This window comes from Heterocephalus glaber, unplaced genomic scaffold (genome assembly GCF_053883595.1).
Source record: "Heterocephalus glaber isolate CG9 unplaced genomic scaffold, H.glaber_assembly_v1.0 deba00001869, whole genome shotgun sequence".
NCBI classification, from domain to species: domain Eukaryota; kingdom Metazoa; phylum Chordata; class Mammalia; order Rodentia; family Bathyergidae; genus Heterocephalus; species Heterocephalus glaber.
Window position 1 is genome coordinate 107802 of NW_028258507.1, and position 16075 is coordinate 123876.

A 16075-nucleotide genomic window follows, 5' to 3' on the forward strand; every position below is an offset into this window, starting at 1 on the left:
TGCTTCTCAGGCTAACCTGCTCCACAATATTTTTTTCTGTTGTATTCATTAAAAACTACTAGGTATTCATTATATTGGTGCTTTTTGTTATGGAGAATGTAATTTTTTCAAGTATATATTTTGACAGTTAATGTTTATACAATAATTCTATTCATATAACTTGAGAATATTTTAATTAAATCCATGTATATATGGCCATTAACTTTGCTGATTGAAGAGGACCTTTCCACTCACGAGAATAGTCACATGAGTTTATATAAGCAGATAAGCTTAGTATTTTTTTTTTTTTTTGGTACCGGGGATCGAACTTGGGTCCTTGCGCTTGCGCAGCAGGCGTTGAAACCACTGAGCTAAATCCCCGCCCCATCCTCTAATAAGAGATACTTACCTGGCAGGCCATCTTAAAAAATCTATGTTCATAATTTGAAAGGGCTATATGATAGGTCAAAAGAGGTAAGAAATCAATAATATTTATAATTATACAAATTCCTCTCAATGGTGACTGCCACAATTTAAGAAGATATTGCTAAATGAAAGCCATCTAAAATATATTTCCTGAGAGACAAAGAACAAAATTCACATTTATATGATTCTCCATGTAAGGCAGGAATCAAAGGAAAAAATATCTTATTTAATCTTGCTCTAATCTTACTTTGTAGTAAGCATGTTCTATGCCTACTGAAGACAGGATGTGTTTGCAGTTAATAGAGCTGAAATTATTATTCATCATAGTAAAGATATTATGTTAGTAGGACAGGATTGTATTCCAGAATGTCAGACTCAAAAAAGAAGCTTTTAAATCACAGATCTGCAATATACTTTGGGGGAATTATGTATTTAAAATAATATAATAAAAAAATAAAATATAGACATAAATATATATATTAATAGATGTCATTTACTGAGAAACAGTGAAAATTAAGGCATATTTTGAAGTTTTACAGTGTATCACTAGTAACCATATTTTTAGAAAGAAAAATGTGGCACTGAGAATTCACTGTCACATCCCAGTGAATTTTCAAATTGTAGAATACAAGTTTGTGTAAGAATCATTGTTTAATCACTATTGTAAAGATAGTAAAATAAAGAAGTATCAAGATTATCATAGAAAATAGATGAAAAGTTTTCAAGTATTTTTGAGAATTGATATCAAATAAAAATTTAATCAGTCATGGATTAAAAATAGAAAATAAACAAGGGAGTCAATGATATAAAGACAGAAGAAATATCTGACACATTAAAGGAAGTATAAATTAGTATTCACATTTAAAAAGGGAATGAGCTGCCATTCAGCTGAATGAACCACTGCCACTGAGTGACACAATGTGATTGAAAAGTGTCCATAAAAAGATGATATTTTGAGGTGTTAACCACTTGAAGGGCCAATGGTTGTCCATTGAACACTGCTGTTTCTTCCTTCTCCTAAAGATAAAAGAGGGAAATGCATGCAGAAAACCACACAAGACTATCACAGTTCCTCCTGATGGGCCTCTTGGAGGATCCAGAAGTTCAGTCCATTCTCTTTGGATTCTTCCTGTCCATGTACCGTGTCACAGTGCTTGGGGACCTGCTCATTGTCCTGGCTGCTACCTATGACTCCCACCTCCACACCCCCATGTACTTCTTCCTCTGTAACCTGTCCTTTGTGGACATTGGCTTCATCTTCACCACAGTCCCAAAGATGCTGGTGAACATCCAAGCACAGAAAAAAGACATCTCCTACACAGAATGCCTCACTCAGGTATACTTTTTGATAATTTTTTCAGGAATGGATAATTTTCTACTGACTGTGATGGCCTATGACCACTTCATAGCAATCTGCTACCCCCGAAATACACACTCATCATGAATTCTCAGTTCTGTGGCCTCCTGCTTATGATATCATGGCTTATAATCATATGTGTCTCCATGATTCATATTCTCCTAATTATGCAACTCAATTTCTCTATGAGCACTGAAATTCCTCATTTCTTTTGTGAACTGCCTCAGGTTCTCGAGGTGGCCAACTCTGGAACCCTCATCAATAACATATTTCTATATGTGGCAATTGTCCTAATGATTGTGTTTCCTGTCTGTGGAATCCTCTTTTCTTACTTTCAAATTGTCTCTTCTTTAATGAGAATATCCTCCACAACAAGCAGGTACAAAGCATTTTCTACCTGTTTGTCTCATCTCTGTGTGGTCTCCTTGTTCTATGGAATGGGACTTGGGGTTTACTTTAGTTCTGAAGTGATCCATTTTTATCAGGGAAAAGCAGTGGCTTCTGTGATGTACACCGTGGTGACCCCCATGCTGAACCCCTTCATCTACTGCCTGAGGAACAAGGATGTGAAGCGAGCCCTGGGAAGACTCCTCAGCAAAGCAGCCTCTTGTCCTTTGTGGACCACTGATCTCAGAACTAAGAGGATGTTACAGCCTGTAAGACAAGTGCTTGTGAATTTCAATAGGCTGAGGTTTTTTCCCTCTTAAATTATATACTTTCTGATATTTCCAAACCACATATGTTTTGTCCTTTAAATATTTTCATATTTGTTTATCTTCATCAACTCCATCAGTATTTTCTTTGTATTTGTGTTTTTTATGCCTGAAACACAAAATTTCAAGTTTAGTAAGAGTTCTAGACATTTCTGAGATTTTGAACATGATGAAAACATATCAAATGAAGATTTTTTTTCAAAAATATTTGCTTGAATGATAATGATCTTCACCATAATATGGTTGTAATCTTGCTTTTGCCCAGGGAAAGGAAATATAGATCATCAAAATACTTGTCATATCAGGCTGAATTTGCCATTTTGCATTTATAATGATACAATACCTTGAGTGGCTGGGAGCTATTATAATTTTTGGGAATCTTACTTTATCCTAATGTGGTTTGCTTTATTTTTTTTCCTTATGTCTGTTCCCTCATCTTCCTGCCTTACTTGTTTTCTTCTTTGTTTTCTGAACACTTTTTTCTTGCTCCCATCCCCTGCTTTCTCTTCCTCCCTCATTTGGACACATTCATTTGGTAATGTTAACTTCCTCCATTTCCTTTTCCTGTTGAATAATGCTCTATTGCATAAACAAACATTTTGTCCACTTACTCATGGAAGATTATTTTAATGATTTACATCTTTTGACTATTATGAATAGACCATAACAGATATGCGGACACATTTATCTGTTTCAGTACTCTCATATGCAGTATAATTAGGCTCATGTCCATGACAGAATGCACTTTTGCAGATGATCCCATAACAGTGTATTCCTTAATGAAGTCATGAATACCACAACCACCAATCATGCAAGAGTGCTAGGGGAATATGTTTCCCAAAACAAAGAAAAATTCTTTAAGATTTGTACGTATCAGTTATGGATGCATTTCCTGTGAATATGCCAACTCAAAATATCAGAGTGCTAGGTTCCAGTTTCTCCTTTTCCCAAGCTGCATTTCTATTTCAAAGAGTGTTCAAAATATGTAGACTTACAAAATGGAATACCTGTCTCAGATTGTACCTCATGAATCTCTCAGAGAATACATAACTGCTATTCCCACCCAAGTACCTGGTCACAGTACTTTGGAAATCTGGTTATCATCCTGGACATGATGTCTGACTCCCTCCACCACACCCCCCTATACTTGTTCTTTGTCTTGTCCATTACTGACATATTTCATCACCGCTGTGGTCCCAAAGATGATTGTGGATATTTAAACACAAAAGAATCATCTCTAAGGTGGACTTTTGACTTTCTGATGCAGATGAACATATATATATATGTTCATATATATATATATATATATCCAGGAATGAAAGTCAGGACCTTGCACTTGCAAGGCAGATATGGTGCTACAGAGCTAACTCCCTGGCCCTACAATATTTGAATGTATAGATAAATGCTTATTATTGTGATAGACCTAACTGGTGTGTCTTACTTTCCTCATCACTGAGACCAATACCCACAACTTATGGGAGGAAAGGACTATTTGGGCTCAGGGTTATTAGAGGGTTCAGTCTATAATTGACTGGCTTCAAGGAGAGAAACTGTACGGTGGAAAATCCTGCAGAGGAAAGTTGCTCACATCTTGGTGGATAAGAAGCAGAGAGAGAAAGGTGGAGCTGGGGAGGGAAATATACTTTCCACGTCATCCCTGAAGTTATCTGCCACTTCCAATCCCATCCTGCAACATCTACAAATACAGCACTGTCATTATCCAACTAACTTCCAAAAGCCCCATCTCTGAGAGCACAAGACTTTTGTGAGATCATTATTGATCTAAACAATAACAACTAGCTTATGGTCCTTGGTCACCTCCCATATTAACCAGTGATTATGAACTCTTACCTCAGTATCTTCACATATTTTGTATACTTTTTGGTTACATCTTTGGACCCCCATTTTGAAAGTGTTATTGGCTTACAGTTCTCCTGATGCAAGGAGGTGGACAGTTTAAATTTTTTTTTGAGCTCAAATGCTTGATCTGACCTCTGTGACACTTTTAAATTTAACATTATCATGGATATTACTCACATCTTATTTGGTGGTTTCCCATCTCAAGGCTGAATTTATATTACTATAAAACTAGTTCCTCCATTCTGAGTATTAGATCATCATGTGGGAAGTACAAAGTTTCTCTCTATCTTTGGATCTGAACAATCAGTTTTTGCTTATTTTGAGGAATAGGTCCTACAGTGTCTATTTTAAGATATATCATCCTCCCCCGAGAACTCTCTATTAAGCCACTAATTTATAGTATGCTCTCCATTTTCTGAATCCCTTCCTCTGCTTTCTGAGGAATAAAAGCATTAGAAACACACACAGTATAACAGTATAACTTCAGGACCTATGCTATCCATTTGGAATGTAAATTGGAGGACTATCATAGCCATTGTCTTGCATCAGGAAGGAAAGTATGAAATTTAGATGGTGATATGGGAGGTTACCAAGGTTCAAATTTTCTGATGTGAGTTATGTTTATTTGGTAAAACCTACATACCTGAAAATCTAACCTCCTTTGTGATGCTATTTTTCTCATGATATCTATGAATCCTTAACCTGTTTTATAGTAGAGTGATTGTTGCCATGGCAGTATGAGGAAGGACTGGGAACTTTTTGTTTTGAAAGATAAAAAAATTTCTGGGAATGGATGATGGTGATGGCTGAATTAAAGATAAATGTCATTATTGGTCTGGAAATAGGCAATACACAGTTCACATGTTGTTTCTTGTTATCTATATTTTACAACAAAAATTGTAGCCTAAAATGTCTGGATCGAGGGACAATGGACAATAAAAGCGAACACCACATGTGAGCTCTCGTGTTAGTAGAACCCCAAACTGTCAACTTTCCCTTTCCCTTCACCTTCTTCCTCGACAGATATAAGAAAGTCATTTGGGAAGTCCTGAGTAAAAGGAATCAAAGTCAGTAATTAGAAATGCTGTGAATTAAGCCTTCAAAGTCCTGTGAGAGTAAATATCCAGGTGTTATCTTTTGCTCTTCAGTTTGGTAGTTCCAGGCGGTTGTATTCTATATCAATGTCTCCCCCTCCCATGGTTTTCTGCAACTAGGAGATCTCATCTGACCAGGTATTGATATCAGTTCTTAGAAAGGTGGCCTGCCTTCAGTTTTTACTAGTCACTAAAGCAACATAGAAACCACTTTTCTTCATTATGCTCAGGAAAGCAGCGAAATCCGTTGAGTGCTAAGGGAGCTGGTAGATGAAGAATGGTCAATGAGAAACATTGTTTCCCATCATGAGAAAAACCATGAATGTATGGATAGAAAAATGGAAGCATGCTCATGTGCAAAGATTTATGCATGGGTTCTGTCAACCTTATATATTTAGTTGTCATGAGGGTCCCCAGAATCTCATTCAACATTTTACTTCATTTTCACACTGGTTCTGACACTTTTAACATCTCATGGATGACAGCAGAATGTGGCATCACTGTAATCACTTTCCAAAGCACTAAAAAAGTTTTATGAAGATGATAATGATGAGGTGGATGATGATAGTAATCACAATGTCTTGAACCAACACTGAGTCATCTATCAAGTCACCTATAAGATGCCATCATCTGAGATCCATGTTTTATGACAGTTGTTTTATTTTACTGGTTAATCTTTCCAAAATATAAAGTCCTATATTATTACTTTACAGAAAAGCAGGAATCACCACCTATGTATGGAGCTACTTTCAGGTTGTTTGCTAGAAAAGACAGAAATCACATTTCCATGTTGTGATATTGGGGTCAAAGCATCCAGTCAGTTTGCCCCCTTACCAACCTAAGACAAGGCCAGACATCTTACCAAACATTTGAATTTGATCTATGTACTTCACAGAGAGACTTAAAACCACATTTCCGGGTGGATTATTATGATAGAGACCACCCTGAGTAAGCTACAAGTTTATAAATTGGCTTTTCATATTAAAAGCCTGAGTCAGCCTATTAGCCCATAAGGTCTTGGCTGAAAAGCCAGCAGTTCGTGTGTGGGAAAAGAAAGCTCCCCAAACCACTGATTAAAGCAGAGGTCACAATGATCCATGACTCTGTAAGGTCTTGGATGGAAAGAAAATAGTGCAGCTAAGGGCAACATGACTTATACAGAATACTCCTATAGAGGCAAAAATTAATCCATGGGAAGAAACAAATTTCTCATTAATCAGTGATCTGTTCCTGTGAGAATGTCTCATTCCCCTGTTGCTAGGAACCTGCTCTTGTCAGTGCTCTCCACTTCACTGTCCCCTGCACCACGCCTCACCCTTTCTGGAAGTTGCATGTTCAATAAATAGTGGCAGGCTCCAGGAGATGGTATCTTAGCCAGATACGAACTTTGGCCATTCCGGGCCCCCCTTTTATGCATAAGATCTTGTGTTGTCTTCCTTTTATAATCCTGCTGTCATACCCTTGGTCAGGTGATTGGGTTCTGATCAGCCTCCAATATATTACATATTGTGGGTAAGAGAATTCTTGTAGTAGATGAACTTTAAATAATTTTAGGTAAATTTTAAGAAAACTGTTTTGGTTACATAAATCAATGCTGATGTGAAAACACAGAAAAAAGTACTCTCCAGTTCTTGATTGTAGTTTTCTTTAAAAGACAAGTAAACAGGGGAACAGAATTATACAGAGACAGAATTTTATAGGTGATACTGCACATTTCTATAAACTGTAATATCAGAAGCACCAATTTTTAAATGTTCATATTTTTAATTAAGTTGTTATTAGTGACAATTGAAACAGGTAAAAATAATGAGACATTTCTAAGGTCATAGCGTTTTATGTAGATTTACATGTGTTTCTCTTTAGATGTGTGTTGACTTTTTCATGCAACACATTTACACCAGGTGAATGCTGCAAGTTAATGTAGCAATACTTAGAAATTGGTCATGTATCACAAAATATACAGGGAAAAGCTACAGATGGTACACATAAATTAGAAATTCAGTACTTATTGATCTTTGAAGAATGGCACCAACCAGGATCCAGCTGTTACCACCACTTAGGTATATTCTAGCTCTCAGCGTAAGGACAGTTCCTGCCAAATTCACAAGTTAATCTCTAGTCTTATGTGGTTGGCTATATCACTGATTCAGAAGCAATTCTATCTCTTTCACATTGGTCTGGTTGGTATGTCTTCCTTCAGATGAAAAAGTAGGTACCCAAACTGAAAGCCAAAGAGATGCTGTCAATAAGTGATATATTTCTCTCTGAGTCAGATTAATTGACATTGAGTTGTAAATAACAATAACTTTTGGAATAAATTCAGTATCCTGAATAGTAGCCACCATTTGAAAATGTAAATGTGTCTCAGAATCTAGAGAAACTTTGATTTGTGAATGTGCACTTGTCAAAATTATGATTACACCAATTCTAAAATATTATTTTTTTCTGTGGTGCTTTGTTTTTAAATTACTTGTACACATACTAGCTTACATTTCTCTGAAGGTCACACTTGCTTTTCTGTGTAGTATCTAATGCAGATTTTATTACCAAACATTATCAATGTTGCAAGACTTGCCCAAGTTCTTACATAGTCAATAGAACTAAAACTAGATCTCCTTGAAAAGATGAAGAAGACCCCTTTCTAGATCCCCCCAACATTCCACATGCAATTATTCAACCAGGTCAATGGGTAGAATACCAAACTCTAAATTCCATCCTTAAGAGTTCTACTAATATATTGCTATGGAACAAATTACTCTGAAAGTCAAGGATTTAAAACAACTACCACCTTACTATAGCTCATGATGGTGTCTGTCTGGAATTTGGCTGGGTGCACCTGCGTGATTCACCTACAGATAAATGTTGATGGTGTTCATTTTGCTCTAGGTAGTAGGCAGATGGTCCAAATCTCATGTCTGACACTTTGTAGCAGAAGGCATATGGTTATAAGGGTGGACTTTGGACTGCCAGCTGGAGCACCTATAGGTGCTCCTTCCCATATGGTAACCTCAGAGTAATTGGACTTCTTATCTGGAATCTTGGGGCTCAAGAGTGACAAGGCACAAACTACCTGGCTTTTTGTGCTAACCTCAGTGATATAGCATTACTGCCATCATACTCTTTGAACAAACTCTCACCAGCCTCCCCAGATTCAAGGAAAGGCATAGACTACTATCTCTCCATCAGAAGAGTGACAAAGAATTCACAGCCGTGTGTAGAAACAGTCAGATATGAATTTGTTTTATTAACTTCCAATTCTCTTTCCTCACCAAAGGTGGCCAGGAGACATTTTCTACGTTCAGTTCTCACCCACTTCCTCTTAATCAGCCAAGTTTGCCAGACTTCTCACCTGTTCTGCACATTTTACATATTCATGGCTTGTGCAGTGTTGTGCTAGATGGTCACTTTCTGTATAAGGTGCTTTATCATATAAAGTTTTCAGTTTTTCCAATGGCTACATGAGGTATACAGCAGGGATGGCTGGTCATTTAGTGCCAAGAATATCTTCTCTCCATTTGGTGCTACTATGCTATTCATGAAGGATTCTATTGCTTTCTTTTTAAAATTATTTTATTGGTAACTTTTAGGTGTACAATACATTTACATTTACCATTGGGTGCTTGTACCTGTATATGAGGAATTTTGGTTCTTATTTTTCCCCATTACCTGTGTGCCCTTTACCCCTTCCAACCTTTGCTATTAACATAGATGTTGTTTTCATTTTTTTTCATTTCTCCTAATTTTTCCTTTCACTTCTTTCCTTTCCCCTTCCTCTCCAATCACCCCTACAACTTTGGACATTTTCCTATTTCAAATTTTCAATTATTTATTTTAATCATTTTAATCCTTACTTTTTACTTTCAGTTTCTCACAGTAGAGAAACTGTTCGGTATTTACACATGTGTGTCCTATTTATTTCACTTAAGTTTTTGGCCTCAATATGCATCCATTTAGCTATAAATGTCTTTAATTTGTTGTTCTTTATCATTGAGTAGTACTCCATTTTATAAAAAAATACATCATCTTTATTTAGTTTCCAGTTGACAGGCACTTGGGCTATTCCCAAGCTTTAACTATTACAAACTGTCCCGCTATAAACATGGGTGCACACATAACACTGTAGTATGATTCTTTTAATTCTTTGGGGAAGATATCTAGCAGGGGAATAGCTGGGTCAAATGGCACCTCTACCCCTAGTTCTTTGAGGTAGCTCCACACTGATTTCCATAGTGGTTGCAACTGTCTGCACTCCCTCCAACAATGGAGAAGGGTTCCTTTCTCTCCACACCCCCGTCTGCATTTGTTATTGGTAGATTCCTTCATAGCAGCCATACTTTCATGGGAGAGGTGGAATCTCAGTGTTGTTTTAATCTGCATCTCTCAAATAGCCAGTGATGTTGAAAAGTTTTTCATGTATTTATTTCTTGCTTTTTTTTTTTTTTTTTTTTTTTGGTACCAGGGATCGAACTTGGGCCCTTGCGCTTTTGAGGCAGGCGATCAAACCACTGAGCTAAATCCCCAGCCCTCCTGCTTTTTCTTCTTTGTCTGGGAAATGTCTGTTCATTTCAGATGCCCATTTTTGAAATGTGTCTTTTAATTGGGGGGCTCTAATTTTTTTCAGCTCTTTATATATTCTGCATAGTAGTCCTTTGTCTGAGGTACAGCTGCTAAAATTTTTTCCCACATTGTAGGTTGTCTCTTAGGCCTGTTGGTGTTTTCTCTTGCAGTGCAGAAGGTTTTTAATAAGATGAGATCCCAGTTGTTGAGTCTTTGTGCTAGTTCCTGTGCTACTGAGGTATTGTTCATAAACTCTTTTCCTGTGCCAATAACTTCAAGAGTTCTACCTAATTTATCTTCCAGCAAGTTTAGTGTTTCTGTCATAATATTTAGATCTTTAATCCACTTTGATCTTAGTTTAGTGCATGGTGATAGATATGGGTCTAGTTACAATCTTTGGCAGTTTGATATCCAGTTTTTCCAGCACCATTTATTAAATAGGCTCTCTTTCCTCCAATGAGGGTTGTTGGCTCCTTTGTCATAGATGAGGTGGATGAGTATGTCTGAAGTTGTTTCTGCATATTCTAATCTGTTTCACTGATCTTCGAGTCTGTTTCTTTGCCAGTTTGTTTCTTTGTGTTTTTATCACAATAGCTTCATAGTATTTTTTCAAGTTAGGGGATTATGACAGCCCCAGCCATATCTCTGTTGCCTAGAAATGCTTTTGCTATTCTAGGTCTCTTCTGGTTGGAAATGAATTTTTGGATATTTTTCTCTAGTTCTGTGAAGTATATTGTTGGAATTTCAATCAGGATTGCATTAAATATATATAGAAGTTCTGGAAGTATGGCCATTTTCACTATATTGGTTCTTCCTACCCAGGAACAAGGGATGTCTTTCCATTTTCTTATATCATCCTCGATCTCTTTGAAAAAAGAGTGCTATACCTTTCAGTGTAGAGAACTTTTGCTTCCTTTGTTAGGTTGTTTTCCTTGATATTCCATTTTCTGGATGCTATTGTAAAAGGAATTGTTTCACAAATTTCTCTCTCAGTGATTCTGCTATTTGTGTATAAGAAGGCTATTGTTGTTTGAGTGTTGACCTTATATCCAGCTACTCTACTGAATCTGTCAATTAGGAATAGAAGTCTTTTGGCCAAGTTTTTTGAGTCTTCTATGTAAAGAATCATATCACCAGCAAATAATGACCATTTAATTTCTTTCTTTCTAATCATTATTCCATTTCTTTCTTTCTCTTTTCTAATTGCTGTAGCTAATGTTTCCAAAACTATATTGAACAGGAGTGGTGATAGTGGGCATCCTTGTCTTGTTCCTGATTTTAGTGTGAAAGTTCTCAGTTTTTGATCATTTAGTATGATGATGGCTGTTGCTTTTTCATGGATAGAATTAATCAGATTGAGATAAAGACCTTCTGTTCCAGTGTTCTGTAGTGTGTCTATCATGAATGTGTGTTGGTTTATGTCAAATGCCTTTTCTGCATCTATTGAGATGATAATACAGTTTTTGTCCTTGACTCTGTTAATATAGTGTATTACATTTCTGAATTTACAAATGTTGAACAACTCTTGCATCACTGGGAAAAATCTGACTTGGTCAGGTTATATGATCTTCTTGATGAACCTCTGTATTACGTTTGCCAGAATCTTGAGGATTTTTGCCTCTATGCTCATTATAGAGATTGGTCTGTAATTCTCTTTTTGGGTTGGGTCTTTCTCTGGTTTTGGAATCAAAGCAACACTTGCTTCCTGGAATGAATTTGGAATCATCCTTGCTTCTCTTTCAATTTCCTTGATGAGTTTAAAGAGTAATAGCGATAGTTCTTCTGTAAATGTCTTGTAGAATTCAGCAGTGATGCCATCAGGATCTGAGTTTTTATTTGTTGGTAAATTTTTTATTGCATTTTCAATTTCACTCATTGTATTTGGAGTGTTTGGAATTTCTACCTTTTCTTTATTTAACTTTGTCAATTCATATGTATATAGGAACCTGTCCATTTCTTCTGTGTTTTCCATTTTATTATAGTACAGATTCTCAAAGTAGGTATTGATGATCCTCTGGATTTCTATTGGGTCTGTTGTGACTTCAACTTTTTCATTCTTAATTGCATGGATTTGAGCCTTTTCTTTCCTTTTTTCAATAAAGTGGGATGAAGGTTTATTGATTTTATATATTATTTCAAAAAACCAACTCTTTGATTCATTAATTTTTCATCATTCTCTTAGTCTGCAATGCATTGATTTCTGCTCTGATCTTTATAATTTCCTCTCTTGTTCGAGATTTGGATTTGTTATGCTCTTCGTTTTCTAGGAGCTTGAGGTTCTGCATTAGATTATTTATCTGAGTTCTCTCTGTTTTCCTAATATGGGCATTCACTGCTATGAATTTCCTGCATAGAACTCCTTTCATTGTATCCCATAGATTCCTGTATGTTCTACTGGCATTTTCATTTACTTATAGAAACTGTCTAATTTTTTCTTTAATTTCCTCTGTGACCCATTGGTTGTTCAGGAGGGTGTTATTCAATTTCCATGTGTTTGTGGAAGTTTTGCAGTTTCTTATGTTATTGATCTCCAATTTTATTGCACTATCCTCTGGTAATATACAGGGAGTGACTTCAATTGCTTTTCATTAACTTAGACAAGTCCTATGAGCTAGTATGTGGTCTATGTTGGAGAATGACCCATGTGAAGCCAAAAAGAATGTGTCTTCTTATTTTGTGGAGTGAAACACTCTGTAAACATCTGTTAAGTCCTTTTGTTCAATAACATGGTTCAGTTCTAGAAATTTGTTGTTAATTTTTTGTCTAGATCATCTGTCTATTTGTGATAGTGGTGTATTGTAGTCCCCAAGTACAATTGTATTAGTGCTTATTTGATTTTTTATATCCATTAATATTTGTTTTGTATAGATGGGGGCATTCGTATTTGGTGCATATATATTTAGCATTGTCGTCTCTTCCTCCTGGATTTTTCCCTTCACGAGGATGTAGTGGCCATCTTTGTCTCTCTTAATTAGTTTTGGTTTGAAATCTACTTTGTCTACAAATGAGATTGCTACCCCTTTCTTTTTCTGGGTTCCTGTCACGTGAAGAACTGTTTGTCATCCTTTTACTTTCAGTCTATGAATTTCTTTTTGAGTTAGGTGTGTTTCTTGTATATAGCATATTGTGGGATTTTGCCTCTTAATCCATTCTGTCAGTTTGCTTTTTCCTTTTTTTCTTTTCTTTTTTTTTTTTTTTTTTTTTTGGTACTGGGGATTGAACTCAGGACCTTGCACTTGTGAGGCAGGCACCAGAACCACTGAGCTAAATCCCTGGCCCTAATCTGTGTTTTGTTTTGTTTTTTTTGATTGGTGAATTGAGGCCATTAACATTAATAGTTATAATTGATAGATATTGTCTCACCCTTGTCATGATTTTTTGCTGTTGTTGGCTTTTTATTTCTTAATTTTCCCCTTTCCCTTTAATTTCTTACCTTGCCTGGTAGCTTCCCTTTGTTGGGCCTCATGGAGTTGTGACCTTCATTATCTTTTTTCTAGGATATTGGTTAGAATTCTTTGGAGTGCTGCTTTGGTGTTCATGAGCTTTCTTAGGTGTTCTTTGTCATGGAAGTATCTAATTTCCTCATGGATTTTGGAAGATAATTTTTCAGGATACAACAGTCTAGGTTGGAAATTATTTTCTTTTAGGGCTTGAAATACTTCACTCCAGGCTCTCCTTGATTTGAGGGTTTGTGTCGAGAAGTCTGCCATGATTCTGATGGGCTTTCCTTTGTAGGTGATTTGTTTCTTTTCTCTAACTGCCTGTAGGATTTTGTTTTTGGGTTAGGTTTCTGTGATCTTGACTATTACATATCTATGTGTAGATTTTTTATTGATCATGGCTAGTGGGAGTTCTATATGCCTCATGTCTTTGTATATCTAATTAGCCACTTCTGTCTGGGAAGTTTTCTACTATTACTTCCTTGAACAGCTTTTTTATGTCAATTGTACTTTCTGCTCTTTTTTCGTGGTCTACTCTCAGTCTTATGTTATTCTTCTTTGCATCATCTAGCAGCAGCTGGATTGATTTCTCGTGTTCCCATACTATTTTGAAGAGATCTCCCTTTTCATGGTCCTTAACTGCAATCCTGTGTTCTATATCTGATATTCTATCTTCAGATTCCCTTAATCTACTCTACATGCTTTCAATGGAGTTTTTAATCTCCTGAATATGTGTTTAAATCTGTTTCATGGATTCCATTTATTTCTTATGTTGGGTGATCATGGTATTCATTTCTTTCTCATTCCTGGCTTCCAGCATAACAGCAATCATTATGGGTGTTCTCATTCATAGTTTCCTTTTTTATTATGTTATTTTGGATATGTAATTCTCTCAAAGTATTTTAAAGAGCTGAGATTTAATAACTGGCTTTCTGAATCAGACTTTCTTAAATAGAATCTTGGTTATCCAATAGAAAATCCTTGTTATCTTGAAAAAAATAGTTCAAAGTCTAATTATTACATATTCCACATCTCTGCATTAGGAAATGTACAAGTTCACCACATGTAGGGTTAAAGCAAAATTTAATAAAATGATGTTTTGGTTTCCAATCTTTCCTGTGTTACCATGAGCATCTCATAAATAAATTTTTCATTCTTAATGTCTCAGTAAATATGCCTTAGTTAACTCTCATTTAGGAATATATCATTAAACTGTGGCAGCGACCATTGGAGGGAATTCATATGATAAAAAGTACAACTGGTTTTATACCTCTTTTGATCTACCATAGAGCACTTTTAAGTTCTGAATATGGCTACGGATTTTTCTTTCCTACAATGTCTGACATAAATTCTTCTTAGGAAGGGAAAAAGCATGTGTATTATATATATAAGAGGAGGAAAAGAAAACAAGCTCCATTAAAATCAAATAACAATTATATGTAATTATGTGATTTCAAATTTCTATTTTTGAGTCTGGGAATGTACTCTTAAAATCAGCAAAGTTAGTGGCCAAAATAGGCATTGATTAAAATTAAAATATTCAAAAGTTCAATGGATAAATTATTGTTTACATTTTAGAGTAAAATGCATACTTGAAACATTGTTGTATTCATCATGACAAAAGCATCACTACCAGGAATGCCTAGTGAGTTTTACTTAATACAAAAAAATATTGTGGAGGAAATTAGTTTGAGAAGGTGGGTAGAGAATATTATGTAAAGCTGGAGGAGTTGAGCTGTCAATCATAAGAGATGAGAAAGGAGGAATATATTGAGAGAACAGAGTTTGTGTCTTCCCTATCAGACACCAAGCTTGTGGTTGTGACAGCTGATGCATACATCTGTCGTGTGAGAGGTTTACTTGGTGCCTGCAACAATATAGGTCCTGAACAAGTTTGATGTATATTAAATTTCAAGATCAAAGTATCTACCACAATTTTAAAATAAAACCTTCCAACCTATCCCAAGTAAATTCAGGGGAAAAAAACTAAGTAGCAAAGGTAATTAGAGCTATAGATATATTTTTTAAAGTATAACATGATTATGAGCAATAACAGTTGTAAGAAAGTATAACATAAGATATTATCATAATCCATCACAAAATAGACCAATGAATATGGGTCCTAACATAATCATAATAGAAATGTATAATTTAAGAAAATTTAACAGACATTTGCTTGGTTAGCATCTGTGTGAAGACTACACGTAAATAATGAAAGCAAAGATATTTTTCTAACTCATTAAATGCTGTGTTGAACAGAAAATATTTCAGTAAAATAGTGGAATATTTGTGTTCAATTAAAAAAAAAAAAAGACGTTCTCTCCAGCTGTAATCATTCAATGTTTTCCTAAATATGTAAAGGAATTGGTAATGTGGTAAAGGGTAATTTAATTGTTAATAAAACATCACTAATCATAAGGTTTTAGGTGATGCTATTGTGGACATGAAGATTAAAACATAACTACAGTTATATGGAAAAATACGGGCTTTCAGAAATGGGAATATACATGTCAATATAGGCAAGGAATACAATAGACATATGCCACTGAAACTGAAGCAAGACAGATAATAGCTCATAGGTAATAGATTTTCATCATGTAGTGAATAATAAATAACTGGATGTAAAAACTTGATGCACCTAGAGAACAT

The 16075-nt window shown here is 35.6% G+C and overlaps 1 pseudogene; it reads left to right on the forward strand.

The window, feature by feature from the left end:
- Positions 1-1441: 1441 nt before the first annotated feature.
- LOC147820484 (olfactory receptor 7D4-like) lies at positions 1442-2422 on the forward strand (annotated as a pseudogene).
- The last annotated feature ends 13653 nt before the right edge of the window (positions 2423-16075 follow it).